Source organism: Hibiscus syriacus, unplaced genomic scaffold (genome assembly GCF_006381635.1).
Source record: "Hibiscus syriacus cultivar Baekdansim isolate YM2019G1 unplaced genomic scaffold, ASM638163v2 tig00111330_pilon, whole genome shotgun sequence".
NCBI classification, from domain to species: domain Eukaryota; kingdom Viridiplantae; phylum Streptophyta; class Magnoliopsida; order Malvales; family Malvaceae; genus Hibiscus; species Hibiscus syriacus.
In genome coordinates, this window is record NW_024063059.1 from 11,611,230 (window position 1) to 11,631,175 (window position 19,946).

General features: G+C 32.3%; 1 pseudogene; it reads right to left on the minus strand.

Moving 5' to 3' along the window:
* Nucleotides 1–5,023: 5,023 nt before the first annotated feature.
* On the minus strand, nt 5,024–6,550 carry LOC120158812 (annotated as a pseudogene).
* Between the last annotated feature and the right edge of the window lie 13,396 nt (nt 6,551–19,946).

Consider the following 19,946-nt stretch of genomic DNA (forward strand, 5'->3'; position numbering starts at 1 on the left):
CCGTGTTGAGCTTGACCACCCTTGAATTGGGAGATCTCCAAATTTGATCCCTGGATGTGCACTTTGTTTTGGTGGCAAAGGAAGAGGTTTTAGCCCGGATGGATTGGGCCCAAGAACGTGCAGACTGGATAATGGATGGGATAGGCCAGACCTCGCCCTTGAAGACAAAACTGCATCGTTGCTTCTAGAGTCTCCATATCAGAATTCCAAATAGATGTCTCCAGTAGTAGGCAGACTTCACCATTCCTATAGAATTATTTAGATTAGATTTTAGTCAATCAAAAAGATGAAGAGAGAAGAAACTCTGTTAATTGTCGAGGAGTGATCTGAGTCCAGACTATACGGGCGGTCGTGCAGTCACGAAGAATATGAATGATGGATTCTTTACTAGGTCCACATATCAGACACCCGAGATTCACCGTTAGACCTCGTCTAGCTCTTTTCATGTTGGTCTGAGTTTTTTTCTTTATTTCTTTTTAAATGGTGGAAAAGAAAAGGCTCGATTAATTATGATGGTGGTGGTGGAGACATTGTTTGGTAAGGTGGCATACAAATTGTTTGAAGTGATATATATATATATATATATATATATATATATATATATATATATATATATATATCAATGGAACAATTAAGAAGATGAAATCATATTTGCTTAATGACATCATTGATAATTATCAAAGTAAATGTGACATGAATTAAGTTGTAAGTAAGATCATTTATTTTTAATTTTAATTAAGTGTGGATGATATGGCCATATCTTCATGACATTCAATGAATTAGACATAAATATTAGACTGGAAGACACGACAGACATTGATAACTGAAGCAGATATTTTGCGAAGTTAGGTTACTGGGGGAAATGTATTTCTTCATCGGATGCTTTTCTAAGACTTAATTAATAATATTGTTCGACCGACGAGGTCTAGTAAGAAAAGTCTGTTCCAATGTAAGATTCTCTGATGCACCTCATAATATATATTTTTTCCTAAAATTGAAGGAAATAGATAATGTGAATTAAATAAGTTCCGATAGAATTTATAAAATTAGGGTCTTAAGAATGTTTTAGGTTTAAATTCCAAGTTCAATTTTTTATTGTTTGATTTTGATATAAATGAATTGTAACAATCGATCTATTTAAAACTTATATCTTGAAGGGAAAAATTGATTAGATAGTCTATACTTATTATTAAATGTTTGATAAAATTAATATTATAGGGTTTCTATTTATCAAATTGTTATATATTAATCATATATCAATTTTATTAAAAATAATTAAAATATTTAAAAAAATCACATGGACTTATTTAAATAGAAGGAGGCTTTTTAACATTTTAATCTAATTATAAGTTTTTAAAATTAAATAAGTTAATGTATGAGACTATGCAGGAATCGAGTCATGTATATGTTGGGAGGAACCTAGCCCCAAACTTTTAGGGTCTATTTATTTTTAAGGTTTCTAACGATTTTAGAATTTATTTACTTTCAAGGACCATATAGTTTTTAAATTACGTAAATTAGGTTTTGATCCTTAATTTTTAGGTACATTTATATGTGAAATAAGGCAAATTAAGTCTTGACCTTTGTTTTAGTTTAAATATTTTTTAGGTATTGCCATTTTTTAAACTAGACAAATAAAGCCGTGTGCTTCATTTTTTTAATGCAAAAGCTTCTTTGGTCTCATTTAGTTTTAAAATTAGATAAATTTGATCTTAGCTTTTGATTTTAAATTTTAGATTGAGTATTTAATAATTTAATTGTAACTTATATTTTATTATAATTTATATTTACCCTCTAATGTTTCATCCGAAGAAATAAAATTTTTTAATATAAATTGAAGGGAAAATATATACAAATGTGACACCCATCTTTGTTTTTCAAGTCTATAAATTTATTATATGCCTGTTTATAGTGAATTTAAAATTATTAAAAATGAAGTTGTGAATTTAAAAAATTTATGTTAGAAGAAGAGGAGGGAAAATCTCAGGTACAACAATTTTAATATACGACTAAATAAATACGTTACCGAAAATATTATTATTTTTTTACATTTTCGGTAAAGCGCTACTTAAAACATTATTTTTTACTGAAAATATTATTATTGGGCGTTACCTAAAATGTTTAACATTTTCGATAAAGCGCTACTTAAAACATTATTTTTTTTTTATCGAAAATATTAATGTTGAGTTCTACCAGAAATTAATTAACGAAAATTTTTGATAAAAAAATAATATTTTAAGTGATAATTTACCAAAAATATTAAAAAATAATAATATTTTCGATAACAAATTTATTTAATTATATATTAAAACTACCATTCATCATAACTATCCTGAAGAAGAGGTTGCAAAGTATCCTTGCTTTTTTTTTTTTTGGCGAAGTGACAGCAAACCCACTTACCAATTATCTTCACCATAAAGCCAATGGCTGCCTTTAAAGTTTACTTTTTTTTCCATCTTAAAAACTCATAAATGATATTGTTACGACTGTACCACTTCCTTTACAAAAGTTTAAGTGTAATTCGTGGATTCATTGAGAGATATAAATGGTAAAAGGGAGTATTATTTTTTCTAAAAAAAATTTTAGATTTGAATAGTTATATTTATAGACTATAATATATGTGTATTATTAATAGATTAAAAAATATTTTGAACTATTAAAAAAGTGTAACCCATCCAATAATCCATCGAAATCTTAACATACGTTTATTTTATTAAAAATAAATTTACGTAAATATAAAATATTATTATTTATGTTGACGGTAAAATCATTTAAGTCAATTAAATTCAGTTATCCCAACCAGACATCGAAGAAAAATGAAAAATGAATTCTAAAAATATAATTACATGAAACAAACACACTCATAATAATTAATAGGGTAAATATACGTTTAATATCTAAACCATCAATTTTAGTCATTTTACTACTTAAATTTTTAATTTTTTTAAATCATACTTAAAGTTTAGTTTTTGCTTCACTTTAGTATCCGTTCAAAATTTAACGTTAAGCTTTGAAAAATTGAAACTTTAGGTTCTAAGACGGACCAAAACTGATAGTTTAGGTACTAAATGCATTAAGTTTTTAATGGTGGGTAATAAAATGAAACAAAAACTAAGCATTAGGAATGATTTTGAAAAAATTGAAAGTTTAAATACTAAAACGGATCAAAACTGATAGTTTAGATACTAAATGTGTAGTTTACCCTGATTAATTAATATTTTGTTATCGAATATTTTGTGCAGTTTTAATCTTAAAATTTTGATATTTCATTTTTTCTTAAAGTATTAGAAACATCTCAAGTTAATTGCATTCATAATGAAACTTGAACTCAATCTTGTAACTTATAAAATATATCGAGTGGTATAGTTTATGCCTAAAAAAACAAAATTTCATTTGCACTAAGGATTTATATAATTAAAAATAAAATGATAAATGTTTATTTATATAAAACAAAGGTGATAAAGTTCAGAATATGAGTTGAATAGTAGACTGGCTACCTGGAAGACTGCTTTGGAAGAAAAAGGTTTAAGGATCAATATTGATAAGACAGAATATTTATGTTCAAACTTCAGTAGGGACCAAAACGAAGACGATGTAGAAGTTTGCATAAAGGACACGTTCTCCCCTCAAAGGATTGTTTCAAGTACCTAGGGTCTATGATACATAAAGATGGGGGTGTAGATGATGACGTTACACACCGTATAAAGGCGGGATGGCTAAAGTGGAGGGCCGCTACTGGAGTTTTGTGTGACAAGAAGGTGCCTCTAAAACTTAAGGGAAAATTTTATAGAATGGCAATAAGACTAGCACTATTGTATGGATCAGAATGTTGGGCAACCAAGAAGGATCATGTAAGGAGGATAGAGGCCGCAGAAATGAGAATGCTTCGGTGGACATGCGGTAGGACTCTGTGGGATATGACAACAAACTCTGCTATTAGGATGTCCTTGGGGGTGGTGCCTGTTTCCGAGAAATTGAGGGAAGGAAGACTACGGTGGTTTGGGCATGTCCTTAGGCGACTACCATCTGATGTGGTCAGGAGGGTAGAGTCGATTACAGTCGACGGTGCCAGAAGGAGAGGACGACCAAGGCGGAAGTGGGAAGACTGCTTGAGATCTGATTTGATGGATTTAGCCCTTACCGAGGACATGACCTCTGATAGGAAAGTATGGAGACTTAAGACTAGGATAGTCGAGTAGTGTGGGTCACATCTCTAGGGTGTATCATCTCTCTCTTCTTTTACTGCCTTTGTAGTAATTTACATAACTTCTACTTTTTATCCGTTTCTGTTATTGGTATTTTTGAAGGCTTAGAACTGGCATTGCGATCGTTTGAATTCTGTGTATCATTCTCTCCACTTTTGAACTTTTGAATTTAGTCGGGTCTTACGTTTCTGTCCATATACAAAGATTACTGCCCATTACAGACACGCATATGACATTAATGATATTAATGACTGCAGATGAATATTGTACAACTACGTATTTATGTATTTATTTATACATGCATTGCATCTTATCTATATTTTTAATTTTCTGACTGCCGGAGGTCTTCCACGGAAGCTACTCTCAACCTGGCGTTGGGGGCAGCCTACTACCCTACCTCCCCCTTACCCCATTGCATATGGGAATTGGGTTTTGTTGTTGTTGTTGTTGTAAAGGTGATAAAGTTAAGAGCTTCTTTAAATTTTAGTTAAAAACTAGTAATTTAATTTTAAATACAAACTTATTTTCTCCTTTATTTTTCATCCTAAGAAACGGTTTAACTGGGAATGAAGCTTAAGGTGGTAAGGAGTTCAGCAATGATTACCTATTTGATCACTTACTCGTTAATTAATTTTTGTTTTGGTCACTAAATTATTATTATTTTTCAAAACCATACTTACACTAAGCTTTGATTCAATTTTAATCACTCTTCGTTAAAGAAATAACATTGATACTGACGTGACATTTCATACAACTATTTTTCAATGATGATGTGATATAATCTTATGTTGTTACACCAACATCACCATTAATTTCACTTAAGAAAATCCAAATTCACCATATTCTCTCTTAGAATCCGAGCCACTGAAGTTCTACGACATGTCATTGAGAAACGCCTCGGACCATATCAAGTTCATCATCGGATCTTCCTCCGATTCATCAGTCGAGGAATTCTCTGTCGGAGGGCTAAATTCAGCAGCAGCAGCAGGAGAAACAATGCCACTATCTTTGGGGAGCTCTAGATGAATAGCATCAAGTTTGGGGTGATGATGAGCTCCGATGGGTGCCTGGTGTGAGGTGTCTGGTTTGGGGAGAGGCTCATGAGTAATGGGATCGATCCCCATCTTAATGAGTTTTTTCTTAATGTGGGTGTTCCAGTGGTTCTTGATCTCGTTATCGGTTCTTCCGGGCAACCTTGCTGCAATTTTAGACCACCTAAAGATAATGTAAAAGCGTAAACATCATGTTACTATAAAATAGCATTTCATAATGCTAATACATTATCTTTTATATATGGGTAAACTGCGTATTTAGTCACCAATTATTCTTTTTTGATCACCCAATTATTTTTTTCCTTAAAAATCATACCCAAAGTTACGTTTTGGTAATCATCCGTTAAAAAAATAAAAGAACTGTTGACATGGTAAATTTTTTAATTTTTTTCAATACTGATGTGGCATTGTCTTATTAGTGACAGATCAACATCATCATTAATTTTTAACGGTCGATGACCAAAACGTAACTTTATGTATGATTTTGAAGAAAAAAACAATTGGGTAACCAAAATGGAATCACATGAATAGTTGGGTAACTAAATACGTAGTTTACCTTTCATTTATATAGGAAGTTCTATCTTAAAACAATTTTCTTATCATCGTAAGAGATACAAAATTTTATGTTAGAAACGAATTTATAAAATTTTAAGAGATGTAAACTTATAGAATTTCAAAAAAAAAAAACGAAAATATATTATCACTGAAATATTATAAATATCTAAAATATATGAATTTCAAAAAACGAAAATAGATTCTCACTGAATTATTATAAAATATCTAAAATATATGATAATTTTATGTTAAGAGGTAAACTTATAAAATTGTAAGAGAAACAAATTTAAAAAATTTCAAGAGTAAAAATAGATTATTAATAAAAAATATAAAAAATATTTAAAATATATAAGAATTTGTAACCCGATCATGCAATTCCTTGCCAAATTTTGACAGATTTGGCAGTGTAAAAACCTAATCAATAGTGGTGTTAAATAATTGCTAATGAAATAACTTAAAAAGGCTCCAAAAAAGAATTGAGGTCCAAATGAATAGAAAATGTAAGAGTAGGAGGAAATTTGATAAACAACCTATTGTCAAGATGGGCATGAAGATCAATAACAAGCCGCTCTTCATCTTCATTGAGGAGGCCTCGCTTCAAGTCGGGGCGGAGGTCCAGTGCAGTCAACAGCTTTTGCCGCAGCGGCGGAGGCCGGCGAGCTTGGGGACGCTACGCCAGCAGCACTAGCCGTGAGTGAGAATGAAATTGACGAGTTTTTTGTCTTCCTCGGCGGATTTACAATTTTTTTAAGGTTTAATTATAAAATAAGTACCCAAACTATAGCGTTTTTTAATAATAAGCGTCTAAACTATTTTTTTGAATGAACTGGTGTCTAATGTTATAACGTTATCATATCATGTGTCCTGGGCGCCAACGATGTTAATTTTCAATCTATTGATAATATATATTCTACATACATAATTGCTCGAACTTAAATCTTTTAATAGTTACTTTTACTATTGAATACATTACGTACCACATAGAGTGTCATGTCGAATATAATATATATTAAATTTACTAAATGTTTAGTGGTTGCTCAAATAAAGGTCTAACATTCTAGAACGGACAAATGATGGCTTAATATTTTTATACTTGTCCAAATAAGGGCCTAACATTTTTTAATATATTCAAATAAAGATATATATATTTTTAAATATTTTATATAAGGGTTCTTATTTGAGCAGATTAGAAAAATTTACATTCTTACCTCGGAAGACTAAAAAAATGTTAGGCCCTTATTTGACCTTAATGAAATGTTAAACCCTTATTTTAGTGTCTTTAAAAACATTAGACCCTTATTTGACCATTTTAAAAGATTAGATCCTTATATGAATACTACTTAAAAGGTTAGACCCTTATTTGAAGATTTAGTCTACTACATTTGAAAAATATAAAAAAATCATCCAAATTATTTCAAAAATCCTCTGTTTAAAAAATATTAAAATTCTTAAAGATTTTTTAATGAATTTGTTAAACCTTTTAAATTTGAGTATCGTGACATTCTAGGTAGCCAATTCCTAAAATGTCGTGTAGTATTTTTGTAATAGGAAAAGAGTGAAATAGCATGTTCACGAAAGAAAATTTGAAGGATTAAATAAAATAAAAAATTGAGATGTCAAAATGACAATGATATAAAACTTTAGAAGTAAAACTATTATTGGGAAACTTCCACGTTAATGCATGGCCAATATATTATTTCCCAAAATAATATACTCATGCTATTATTTCCCCAAATGGGGTGTTCGCTACAGAAAAGTAAGATTTCCCGGCGTCTTCAGAGGTGTGGGATTTATTATCGGATATCTCGGCGTCTTCTATATATGTTAGTTCAAAAGATGTTCATGGGAGCTCTCGGCGTCTTCTATATATGTTCGTTCAAAAGATGTTCATGGGAGCTCTCGGCGTCTTCTTCAGCCTTGGGGTGGAGTTCTTGGCGTCTTCTTCAGCCTTGGGGTGGAGTTCTCGGCGTCTTCTTCATCAGCATCATGCAGGTCCACCAATAATGCATGCTAATGAGTTAGTTTGGAAGCCAATAATTCAATGAGTTTTGGCAGTTAGAAACCGATAATGCCAAAGGAAATTTTATATAAAAGCATACACTTTATAAAATGTTGCAAAAGTATTGGGCCCTAGCAATAAACAAAAGCATATGTTTTATAAAAGAAAAGTTTGGTCCCTGGCAATAAACGAAAGCAAGCACATATTTTATAAAAGAAAAGTTTGTTGTTATTAGAAGAAAATTTATAAAAGTATTAATTTTATAAAGTAAAAGAAAGAAAGGTGACAAGTTAAGCAATAATGCATGCAATAATCAATAGAAAATTTTGCATGGTGGTGTAGTAATCGGAAATCACTCCATAATATGTGCGCATGTGAAGTAATAATGGTGTTGTTAATACACTGAATATGATTTATAAATAGGAGGATAGTGGTGTCCGGGAGAGTGAGAGAGTGAGTTCGAGGAGAAGTTAGAAGAGAAGAGAAGAAAAGCTTACATCGAGATTTCGAGAGTTATTTCGGGAAAAAAAGAGAAAAAAGTTTGAACAAAGGAAGAAATAAATCGGATTTATAGTAAGTTTTATGTAATTTTTATAATTCGTCCATTATTTTAATTTTTAAATAGAAATTAATTAGATTTTTTTTTGATTTTAAAGAATGAACTATATTTATGATTTTGTTATTGAGTAATAAATCGAGTATGTTAGTGGGTTATTAATAATCCATTAACATCTCGGTAGGTTGGTGGTTGCAGGTTATTAATTATCCATTATAATTTAGAATGTAATTTATTATAAATATCTATATTTTTACGTGTAGAGAAAATGAGCAACAAATTTTTCACGATTGTCCATTACAATGGACACATGATGGAAAACGAGGCCGGGGTTATTTCTCAGTCTGAAACACCTATAAATATGATGTTTAAAAGGGACATCACATTTGTAGAGATGAAGGCGAGGATAGAAAGAAAAATTCGTGCTACTGTTGATGGTATGAGGTATAGATTTATGGTATGTCCCAATCCGGTCAGGTATGCTGCAGTACCAGTTGTAGAAGATGATGATATAATAACTATTGTTGAATTACATGACTCGACAAATATTCCAATTATTGAGTTACTTGTTGAGTTGTGTAATATATCTAATAACCCTGGGTTATCGAGAAATGCGGTTGGAACTTCATCTCAAATAGGTTTTGAGAGACAGTTCGATAACCCGATATATAGGTCGATGAACAGCTTTGTGGCGATGCTGGAAAGTGCAAATGAAGTTGGTGGAACATCTGGAGCCGCACAGTATGACGCAGAAAACCAATGGGAAGAAATACTTGAAGATTCCAGTGAAGATGAAGAAACTGATGAACCTCATTTGGGTGAGGAAGACGTCATGTTCGATGGTGATGAAGCTGATATCAATATTGGTGAATATCCGACACCGTATCAACCTACCCCTCACATGCAGGAGATTGATTATGAAGCAATGAGGGCACCTGAATTCCCAGAGATGCCACATTTAACTTCAGGTTACATGATTGAATCGTCTGATAACTCTGGTGAATTATCATTTAGGAAGCAATATAGAGGAAAAAAAGAAGCTACACTGGCGATTAAAGAGTATTGCATAAGAGGTCATGTAGATTGCAAGGTTGTAGAGTCCAACCAGAAAACGTTGTACGTGAAGTGTGTTAAATATGGTCCTGAGTGTAAGTGGCTGATCAGAGTGTTCAAAATACAGAGGCAAGATGCTTGGGTCATCATAAGGTAAAATGGTCCACACACATGTTTGCAAAACTCTATCGAACAAGATCACCGACTACTGGACTCCGATGTAATTTGTCAATATGTGAAGGTTTTGGTTGAACAAAATCCAAGGATTCATTGCTCGGTGTTAGCTGCATCTATTCGAGATCAGTTCGGATACAACGTAAAATACAAACCTGTTTGGCATGCGAAGGAGAAGGCAAGGAGGTTGGTATATGGTGATTGGGATACATCATACAATGAGTTACCTGATTTGTTACGAGCTATGAAACAATTCATACCTGGAATCAATTCATACACTTATGTTGATGAGTGCTTTCACCTGCACAGGATATTAAATATATACAACCATGACTTCAGACCAATCCCAAATGAATCTTATTGGGAGAATCGAGATCATGATGAATGGTTGCCAAATCCACTACTTCGTAGAAGTCCTACAGGTTGACCGGAATCTACTCGTATTCATACCAGTATGGATATACATATTAGAGAGAAAGGCCAACCGAAGAGGTGTGGATTATGTAGAGGTGAAGGTCATTCAAAAAGAAATTGTCCAAACCTTCCACAATACAGACCGCAACAGTAATCTTATTATTTTATAAATTTGTATTATTATATTTCAATTACTTTAATGATTTAACTTTAATGATTTAATAATAATTACTTTAATGATTTAATTTTAATGATTTAATAATAATTACTTTAATGATTTAATAATAATTACTTAACTTTAATGATTTAATAATAATTACTTTAATGATTTAATTTTAATGATTTAATAATAATTACTTGACTTTAATGATTTATATTTAATGATATAATAATAGTAAATATATTCGATTCAATTACTTTAATTTGATACAAATAATTAAAATAAGGATTACAACTCTTGTCGGTGTCGGGGTGTTGTTGAGTAATAATGTTGAGGCCCACGTCGGTTTCGTTGTGGTCGTTGCACTTGTTCAGGAGTTTGTTCAGCATAACCAACCTGCTCATTCATCGAGGGCATAGGTTCTGGTGTTGTAAATATATGCCCACCACTACTATGCTCTCCCATCTGAGGACAAACACTTGTACTTGTCATCATAGATGTCATCTGATCAAAATCATTTGTTGCCCCAAACATAGGAGAGAACATGAGTGATTGATGGGGAACATGCTGAGGAGTGTAGGGCGTAACACCAGAATCACCAACCACTTGACTAAATGATCTTGTGTGATCAAAAGATTCTGGTGAGATATTATCCATTGTCTCTTGTTCTGCTCCACGGTGAGAAGAACTCCTACTCTCACTCCCACTCCCAGTCCTTCTTGGTTTCTAGGGTTTACCGAATTTTTTCGTATACTCTATAAATTGTCGTCTTTCTCTGATCGTTGTCAAGAACGACTTTCCATGTTCCCAAAAATAATTCAGGTAATCCGAACTCTTGAAGTCAAAGTCATCTGCTTGTTTGGGAGTGAGCATTGGCAAGTATGAACCCCTGTTGTTTCAATGATTGATATGGTTGGCATGCCTCACCGACCAATCCTCACCGACCCTACCCCGCCCATCTAATCGATGGAGAGCATCATGATTCTCTGGAATGACTGAAATATGTTGGTGGAAGCCGAACTGCCTCAACACTCTATCGGCAAATTGGAACTCCACAAACATGAAATAGATCAATGGTGTAACAACACACCAATATTCACAACCCTCCCAGACATGTTGCGGTACGCACGACATAATTTCTTGATCATCGTACGGCCTCCAAATAAACTATAAAATAAAATTATATAATTATTATTTAAATCAATAACAATATTATAATATAAACATAATAAAAAATAAATTCACTTATTAATTTTATATATACCTCAACTTTGCATTTGATGTCAATCTTAAACCTAAACTCTTTCACGTTGTTGTGCGCCAACCCCGTTCTTTCTATTTTATGCCTCCATCTGTATACCAATCAAAATAAAATTCTGTAATTATTTTTCATTTACAAAATATTCTTTATTTAATTTAAGATAAAATATTTTAAATCAATAAAATTACCTTCCGGCAAGAAGAAAGTCAACTGCAGTTCGGCTAATCGGTGTTAACCATGGAATTCTGTACCACGCCCACGATTGTAATAACATCGTGCATCCACCGATTTCAGTCGTATACGCATCATTAACAATTAATGACGCCTTGCACATCTCGCGATACAAGAATGCCAATATTGCTGATCCCCAACTATATTGACGGGTCATAAAAAAGTTCTCCAAAAATGGAAGATATTGTATATGGACAAGATTACTGGATTTATCTGGCATCAAGATTCCGCCGATCAAACGTAATATATATGCTCGAGTTGCATATATAATGTCTCGCTCACTACATTGTGGATCGAGCTTAAACTCATTTGCCAACCAGGATAATCTCAGTCGTGACCCTTTTGCTATATCTTTGTCTGGTACCTTCCCAAGGTAATGCTCACATGTTGCAAACACGTCAAGATCTGTATTTCCCACCACTGCCATTCCATTTGTAGGAACCCCGAGTTGTAAAGCCATATCCTCCAAAGTGATCGTACATTCACCACATGGAAGATGAAAAGTATGAGTTTCTGGTCTCCACCGTTCAATTAATGCACTTATCAAACCGGGGATCAACCGAAATTCTCTTACAAAAGCAACATCATAAAAACCCACTGTTTTCAAATTATCAACAATACGTTGATTTGGCATCTCACAGTTGATAAGTCGAGGACGAAGGACTCGTTGTTCGTCATCCTGTAATTTATTAATCCATGTAATTAGAATTAATTCACTGTTCTCAAATAAAAAAAAATAAGTCGATCATATTACCAATTCTCCCAAATGACTCGAAATATGTCGACCATCTAGCCTCAAAAGAACATTTTCTTCTGCCATGTTTCAACAAATCTAGACAAAAAAATTAAATATTACAATCAAATATTAAGTTGTTTTTTTTCAAATAACATGTTATCTAATTTAATAAAAAAATAAAAATAAACTTCAAAGATAAATTTCAAATAATTAACTATTTGGTTCTCAATATTTTCAAACTTATCAATATAATCCGTAAATTTATAAATTCTATCAAATTGAACCAATTATGCATACTAATACTAAATTCCAGCACAATATACAAACTTTTAATAATTTACATCTTATTCCTTAAATTCCACAAAATTTGCAAAACGGTCACCATAACTTGACAATGTTCCAAAATGATCCAAAGCTTATTTCAAATTATGTAACAGCATATAAATCATTATTTCAAACTATGTAATGTAATAACATATAATCACAACATATAATCACTAAACCTTAAAACAAGAAGAAAATTAGATCTAGGGCTTGAGTTTAAATTACCTCAATTTTTTTGACTACGATGATGATCCTCTCGCTCTCTTTTCTTCTGATATCCTTCCTCTCACTCTCTTTGCTTGTGTTATCTCACAATGAAGAAAGACACCGAGCCGAGCACTCTTATAAAGATGTTTCGAACTCTTGTGCATGCATTATTATGAAGAAGACGCCGAGACATCACCTCCCATGTGAAGAAAACGCCGAGCATTCCACCCCAAATTGTGAAGAAAACGCCGAGTAATCCACCCAAAGTGAAGAAGACGCCGAGACATCTTCTACTTAATCACATGACATGCCCTATTATCAACTCACCCCGTGAATTCCCTGCTCACCACGTGAATTCCCTTTTGCGTGCATGATTCACTTTTGCATAAATATAGATCCTGTAACCTTTATTAATGTTTAGTGCTACTTTATAAAATTAATGTTTTTATATAATAAATGTATGGATTTGTTTAATATTAATCATGGGCCCTAATGTTTTTGCTTTTGCATAAATTTATAAAATGTACGTTTTATCTTCCTTTGCTTTTGCTTTTGGTGTTTAAACTAACTCATTCATAAGTTGGAAAGTTTTCACGTTGGACCCTACAACCCATTATCTTCCATTGCTTTCCTTGTTTTGCTCAAAAATCTGTGGCTGCCAACGAGACGTCCATGTTTGAATGGAACAAGCATGGAAACCAAAGGAAGACGCCGACAGATCCGACGAGCATGGAAAATAATTTGAAGACGCCGAGACCTCTATGTTTGAATGCAAATTGTGTTGAAGACGCCTAGAGATCTGATTTTGCATGCAATTGTATTGAAGATGCCTAGATCTCCCTCGAACGAATGAACCAACCTGAAGACGCCGATAAATCTGCTAAAGACGCCGAGAGATCCATGTTCCTGTGTCAATTGCCCCATTTGAGGAAATAATCACATTACAACATTATTTTGGGAAATAATATATTCCCCAAACATTATCGTGGCAGTTTTGCCAAACTATTATTTAGTCATCCATTTAAAAATAATTATCATTATACTATTATCAAGAATTATAATTAAAATCTTCGTATTAAAATCATGCTACTTGCATTGTGATCACAACAAGAACATGAGCCTCCTTTTTTCCTATCTTTCTATAAGAAGTGCCATTTCAACCATTTTTAATAACTAATTCTATTTTTTCAAAAAAAGAAAAAGACATTCGACAATTAAATATATAATATTTTGACTGAATTGATGGATCTCAATCGAATTTTTTTAATAAATTGAATACTAAATTTAGTGTGAATAATTTCTATGGCATGTTTGGTGAATCGTCCAATAACTTCTTAGATTTTTAAATCATTCTGTATATATTATGACAAAATTACAAAATTATCCCCTTCCAAATGAAATATAACTTAATAGGGGAATAAACACATTATGCCATAGAGATTAAACCGTTACATTTATAAGATATGTGTTTTAGTATATGTGTGTTGCAAATAATTAAATAATATTTAAAATAAATATTATTTTATAATTATTTCATATAATTAAAAAATTTAATCATTGACAATACATATTCATCTTATAGACATAACTACTTCGACTTAAAAACTTAAAGAAATAACAATATTTTAATCATCGATTTAAAATCTCAAAGAAATAACAATCTCTTTAATCATCAATTCTACACAATAAGTTCAACTATTAAAAAAAAAACTTGGCACTGGGCCTAGGGATGGGCATGGGTCGGGTTTCGGCCAACCCGACCTGACCCGAAAATTTTACATCTTCACCCGACCCAAAAAGTATATACACTCAACCCGACCCGACTTTTTGAGATAAAATCCAAACCCGACTCGATCTGAAATAACAAAAAATATTATTTTTATTCAATAAAAATATTGATTCAATTGAAAAAAAAATATATATGGGTATTATTGTAATTATTCTTAAATATATATGATAAAATTATATATTTTTTTGGTCAGGTCGAGTCGGGTATTTTCACCCTAAACTCAAATTCGACCCGACTCGAACATCACTTTTAGGAAACTTGACTCAACCCGACCCAAACCCTAATTTTTTTAATAAAAAAACTCGATTAGATCGGGTCGAAACCTATTGAGTCGGGTCTCATGCCCATCCCTAGAAGAGCCCGCTTGATTTTTTAAAAAAAATTAACCCTACTCCTTTAGGTCCCTCGCTACTGCAGTTTTTCTCCCTTTTCTCTCCTACTTCATCATTCATCACTTATTTCGTCAACACCACTTCAATTTTAGGGTAAACTATATTAATGATCATCCCAATTTTAGGGTGTTTCCATTTTGGTCACAAAGATGATTTTTTTTTTTCATTTTTAACGGTCGTGAAAAAAACTTTAATTTTAATCCCTCAATCATTAGACTCCTAATGAAATGTGAGCATAAACCAAGCGACTTCGGTGGTTAAAAAGTTATTGTTATCTTTTGAGGTATTGAGTTTGAGCATCAGGAATACCAATAATGTAAGCATTTAATGTCAATCGATTGAGAATTATCTTTAAACATATAGTGTCTTGTACTTACCTCATTAAAAAAATCAAATGTGAGTCACCACATCACCTTATGTCTACATGTAATTTTCCTAGTAAATAATTCTCACAACGTCACCTTATGTCTTCATATAATTTTCCTCAATAAATAATTATTCTATAATAAAATGGTGATATGTATTATCATTTTATTAATCACAAAATAAAATACAGTAAAAATAACAAAAACAAAAAGTTAAAATTTAGTGGTAAACCTAGAGTTTAAATGCAAGACTTTGACAAAGATCCTCAGCTAATGACCACTATCCCCAACTGAGGAATATGTTACATTATTAATAATAAATAATTATTGTCGTAACTGTCTTTTAGGTGGGTCTGGAATTGGGCTTCGACTTGAATGAATTGGTTAGAGTCGCCACCGATAATTTTTTTAAGAATAAAACGGGTTGATCGGACACCTTAATTTCTTACATGATCTGCATCTTATCAGCGATATGTCAGATTCGGGAGTCTGTTACGGTCAAGGAAGGGTTAATACCCTTGAACTGTCCTTTCGGTACTAATTAGTTTCCAGTTGTCTTAATTAAGAAAATTGAAAGTTAAATTAAAAGGTAAAATATGATCCAAATTACTTATCTATGATGGATTTAAAAGTTTACCCTTAAGAAGTCAAGAAACGTGTTAGATAGAAAAACAAATGCTGAATCGAATTAAGTAATAATATGCATGCTGAGGAATTAAAGGAAATAAAAAAAAATAAAGTGCTCATATTAAAACACACAACAAATAAAAAATCTATTAAGAAAGATTAATAAATGAAAAAAAATACATAAACCCTAAAAATAGTTAATAAAAAACTAATCTTCAAAAAAAAAAAAAACTCAAATAAAGTGAAATAAAAACAAAACAAATAAAACAAAGCAAAACAAATAAAACAAAGCAAAACAAATAAAACAAAACAAAACAAAATAAAATAAAATAAAGGAAGAAAACAAATAATGGGATTAAATACAAAACACAAAAAAGAAGAAAATAAAAACAATATATATAATAAGATGCAATATTTAATAAAATAAAAAAATAATGAGGAAAAATAAAAAAATATATACATAAGAATATTGGGTAAAAACAAATAAAAAATATATATATACACATAAATAAAACGTAAGAAAAACAAATAATGAAAAAAAAAACCAAAAAGAAAAATAGTAAAAAATAAAAATAAATAATAATAATAATAATAATAATAATATAATAATAATAATAATAATAAAAGAAACCAAAAAGAAAAAAATAGTAAAAAAAGAATCAAAGTAATAAAAATAAAAAACATAAATATATTTAAATATATAATAATAATAATAATAATAATAATAATAATAATAATAATAATAAAAGGGCTAAATTGAAAGAAAAATCAAAATTGAGGGTCATTTTAAGAGAAATTCGGATTTAAAATCGATTTTGGGGTTTAAAGTGCATGGTTTAAAAACTAGAGGGACCGAAGTTGTAATTTACCCTATTTTTGGTAAAACACGTGGGTCTAGGGGGTCGGATCGAGTCATGAGTCAGCTATATAACCCAATAATTCACAAACACCATTCATTTTTCCCTCTTTTTTTTATAAATGGATCAAAACAAAACCAATTTTTTTCTCTTGAGCGTTCTTCATGTTCTTCATGAATCGATGAACACTCAACCCCAAACCTAGAATCAGGCTAACTACCGCCTCGTCGGCCGCCACTCATCGACCGTGGCAATTTTTTTATATTTTTTGAAAGCTCTCGTTGCCCTAGTCTAAAAAATCGAAATGATTTTTGAAAAAAAAAAGCCTCGAGGAGGGCTAGATCTGAGATTAAAAATCTCGAAACCCCCCATTTGCATCGGCGTTTCAAACCCAAAAAGAGAGAAAGAGGAATACAACAAGCCACACATGCAAGATCGAAAACCGAACGAGGTAAAAGAAAATAATACCTTCTTTGTCTATTTCGTTTGGAAAATTACAAGTGCTTCGCAAAATTTCTTTTGTAATTTCTTGTCTATTTCTTGTGTTTTTTCACTGTTACATGTGTCCATATATATAGTCTAAAACAACTCATATTTTTAGTTCGGTTAGACTCCTAATAGGACTCAAAAACTGTTTTGGGTTGTTGTGTTTGACTTGGTTGTTTCTTTTGCTTGATTCCCACAAATCCACGACGCTGGGGGTCGAGAAGAACGGGTGGTTGATTGAGGAAAATGGTTGGTTGGGGCGTGAGGGAGATGCGACGCTGATGGAGAGAATTGAGAAGCTAGGGTTTCAATCCCTAGTTGTTTCAGGTTATCTTGGGGCCGGTTCGGGTTGTAGCTCAGGTCAGGTTGCTGTTGGGTAGATGATTCGGGTCGCGGGTTGGTCTTCTGGGCTTGTATTGGGTGATGGATTTATTTGGGCCTGTAAAGAAAAAATGAAATTGTATCAGTTTAAATAAAATAATAATAATAATAATATATATAATATATGAGTATGGACGAAAATTAGTGTCCACAGCTGCCCCTCTTTGCCCATAGTCGTGTAACTGGAATATGGCAAAGATTATAAGACACAATTTTCATCTATGAATGTATCACTGAGTTCAACATCCTTTTCTATAGGGATTGGTTCCCATCTTATCGAATATCCTCCGTTGTAGAGTTGAAATCTGATGTTATAACTGGTTTGTTAATTTAGACTGAATCTCGGAATGGCTTCCTCACCATGAGGTTGAGTTGAACTGGAAAATCCTACGCACGATATCCTTCATTATGAAGTTGAAACCAAACTCAAAGCATTGACAAGTAGTTCTAGATCGTCTTCTAGCCCAAGACACTTCGTCATGAAGTTGAAACTTGACTTGAGGACTTTGGTGTTGCTGTGTTACATATGACTCTTTCGTCGTGAAGTTGGGTTAATCTTTTGGGTATGATATCATTCTTTGTGAAGTTGAAATCATAGGAAAATCAGAAAGTGGTTTCTTGTTGCCAATCTTGGCATTGGTCTTCTTCTCGACTTAAAGAACTTGATGTAACAATTTGACCGGAAAGTAGATCCTTGTTACTACCTTACGGTACATATATCCTCGAACTGAATGGAATCGATCTCGAAAGTTCTTGTTGATAGATAACTCTTCTCGCCTTTGAGTTATGATGTACTTGGCTAGGAAATAAACCACTTTTGTTGTAGATGACTTATTTATTGTGAGATTAAGTCGATCCGTTGGACACGAAATCCTTCATCGCGAAGTTAAAATCGTGGATGGCTCCTTTAATATGAAGTTGAGCTTTGAATTGGATATCCTTCATTGTGAAGTTGAAATCCTTTCTTGTAACTTCGAGTTCAATATCCTTCACCGTGAAGTTGAGATTGACTCTAACAAGAATCTGCAAGATTATGCATATATGCGATGCAATGCTCTTAGGTGTGCCTAAAATGCATGTGAAGTATGTTATTTTGGGCTATAGAGAGAAATCTCGATCTTCCGTTGCCTGTCTTGGTGACTCTTGATTCTGGAATTTTGAATTTCTGATTCCCGATCTTGAATTCTTCAAATGTTTAAATATGATGTGCATATTTTTTTATCCTTGATTTGGGAAACACTTCTCAACCATCTCAAGTATAGTGCACGAGCCTTGATCGGCTTCCGAGTATTTGTACTTTTCAAAAAATCTTTATACAGTAATATACAATTATTTTTTTCAAAAGTGAATAAATCATTAGGTTTAAAGTCAACCTAAGATGCTTAAAAAGAATTGATTTAGAGAAATGGACGTCTTTATTCATAAGTGAAAAAGAACAAATAATACATGACAAACATTCTGGAAATGAATACATAAATAAAGTATGAATGGATGTCTTAGATCTCAATAATGCTGGCGCTTCTAAACTGATAAGTCGTTAGGTGACCTTGAATGCAACATTTGTTAAGGGATGTTTGAAGATGCAACAATGTTCAGGAGACTGCAACCTTTCTCCGACTCGTTAAGTCTGTAGAAGATTCGGATAACGGGATGTTTCATTTTCTGGATTAGGAACCTTTCTTGAATCAATATCCAAATTGCCCTTTCAAGTTTTCAATTTGGACCAATCCTTGGTTTCTAGACGTCCTTTGCGGTTTTCATCTTGAACCCACATTCTTTTCTTTTTTTCAACTTTGTTCTCTTTTTCTTTTTCTTTTCTTTTTTCTCAATTTAGGGTGCCTTTTCGGGTTTTCACCCTAAACGTTTTTTCTTTTCTTTTCTTTTTCTTTTTTGACTTAGGACGTTCTCTCGGGTTTTATCCTAAGCGAAATATTTCTTGACTGCATCTGAAATGATAGGATTTGGCAATTCCGGTCCGTCTATTTCAGTAAGGACAAGTGCTCCTCCAGAGAAGGCCTTTTTCACGACATAAGGTCCCTCCCAATTCGGCATCCATTTTCCTCTGAAATCTTTCTAAATTGGCCAAATTCTCTTTAGTGCAAGATCTCCTTCATGGAATACT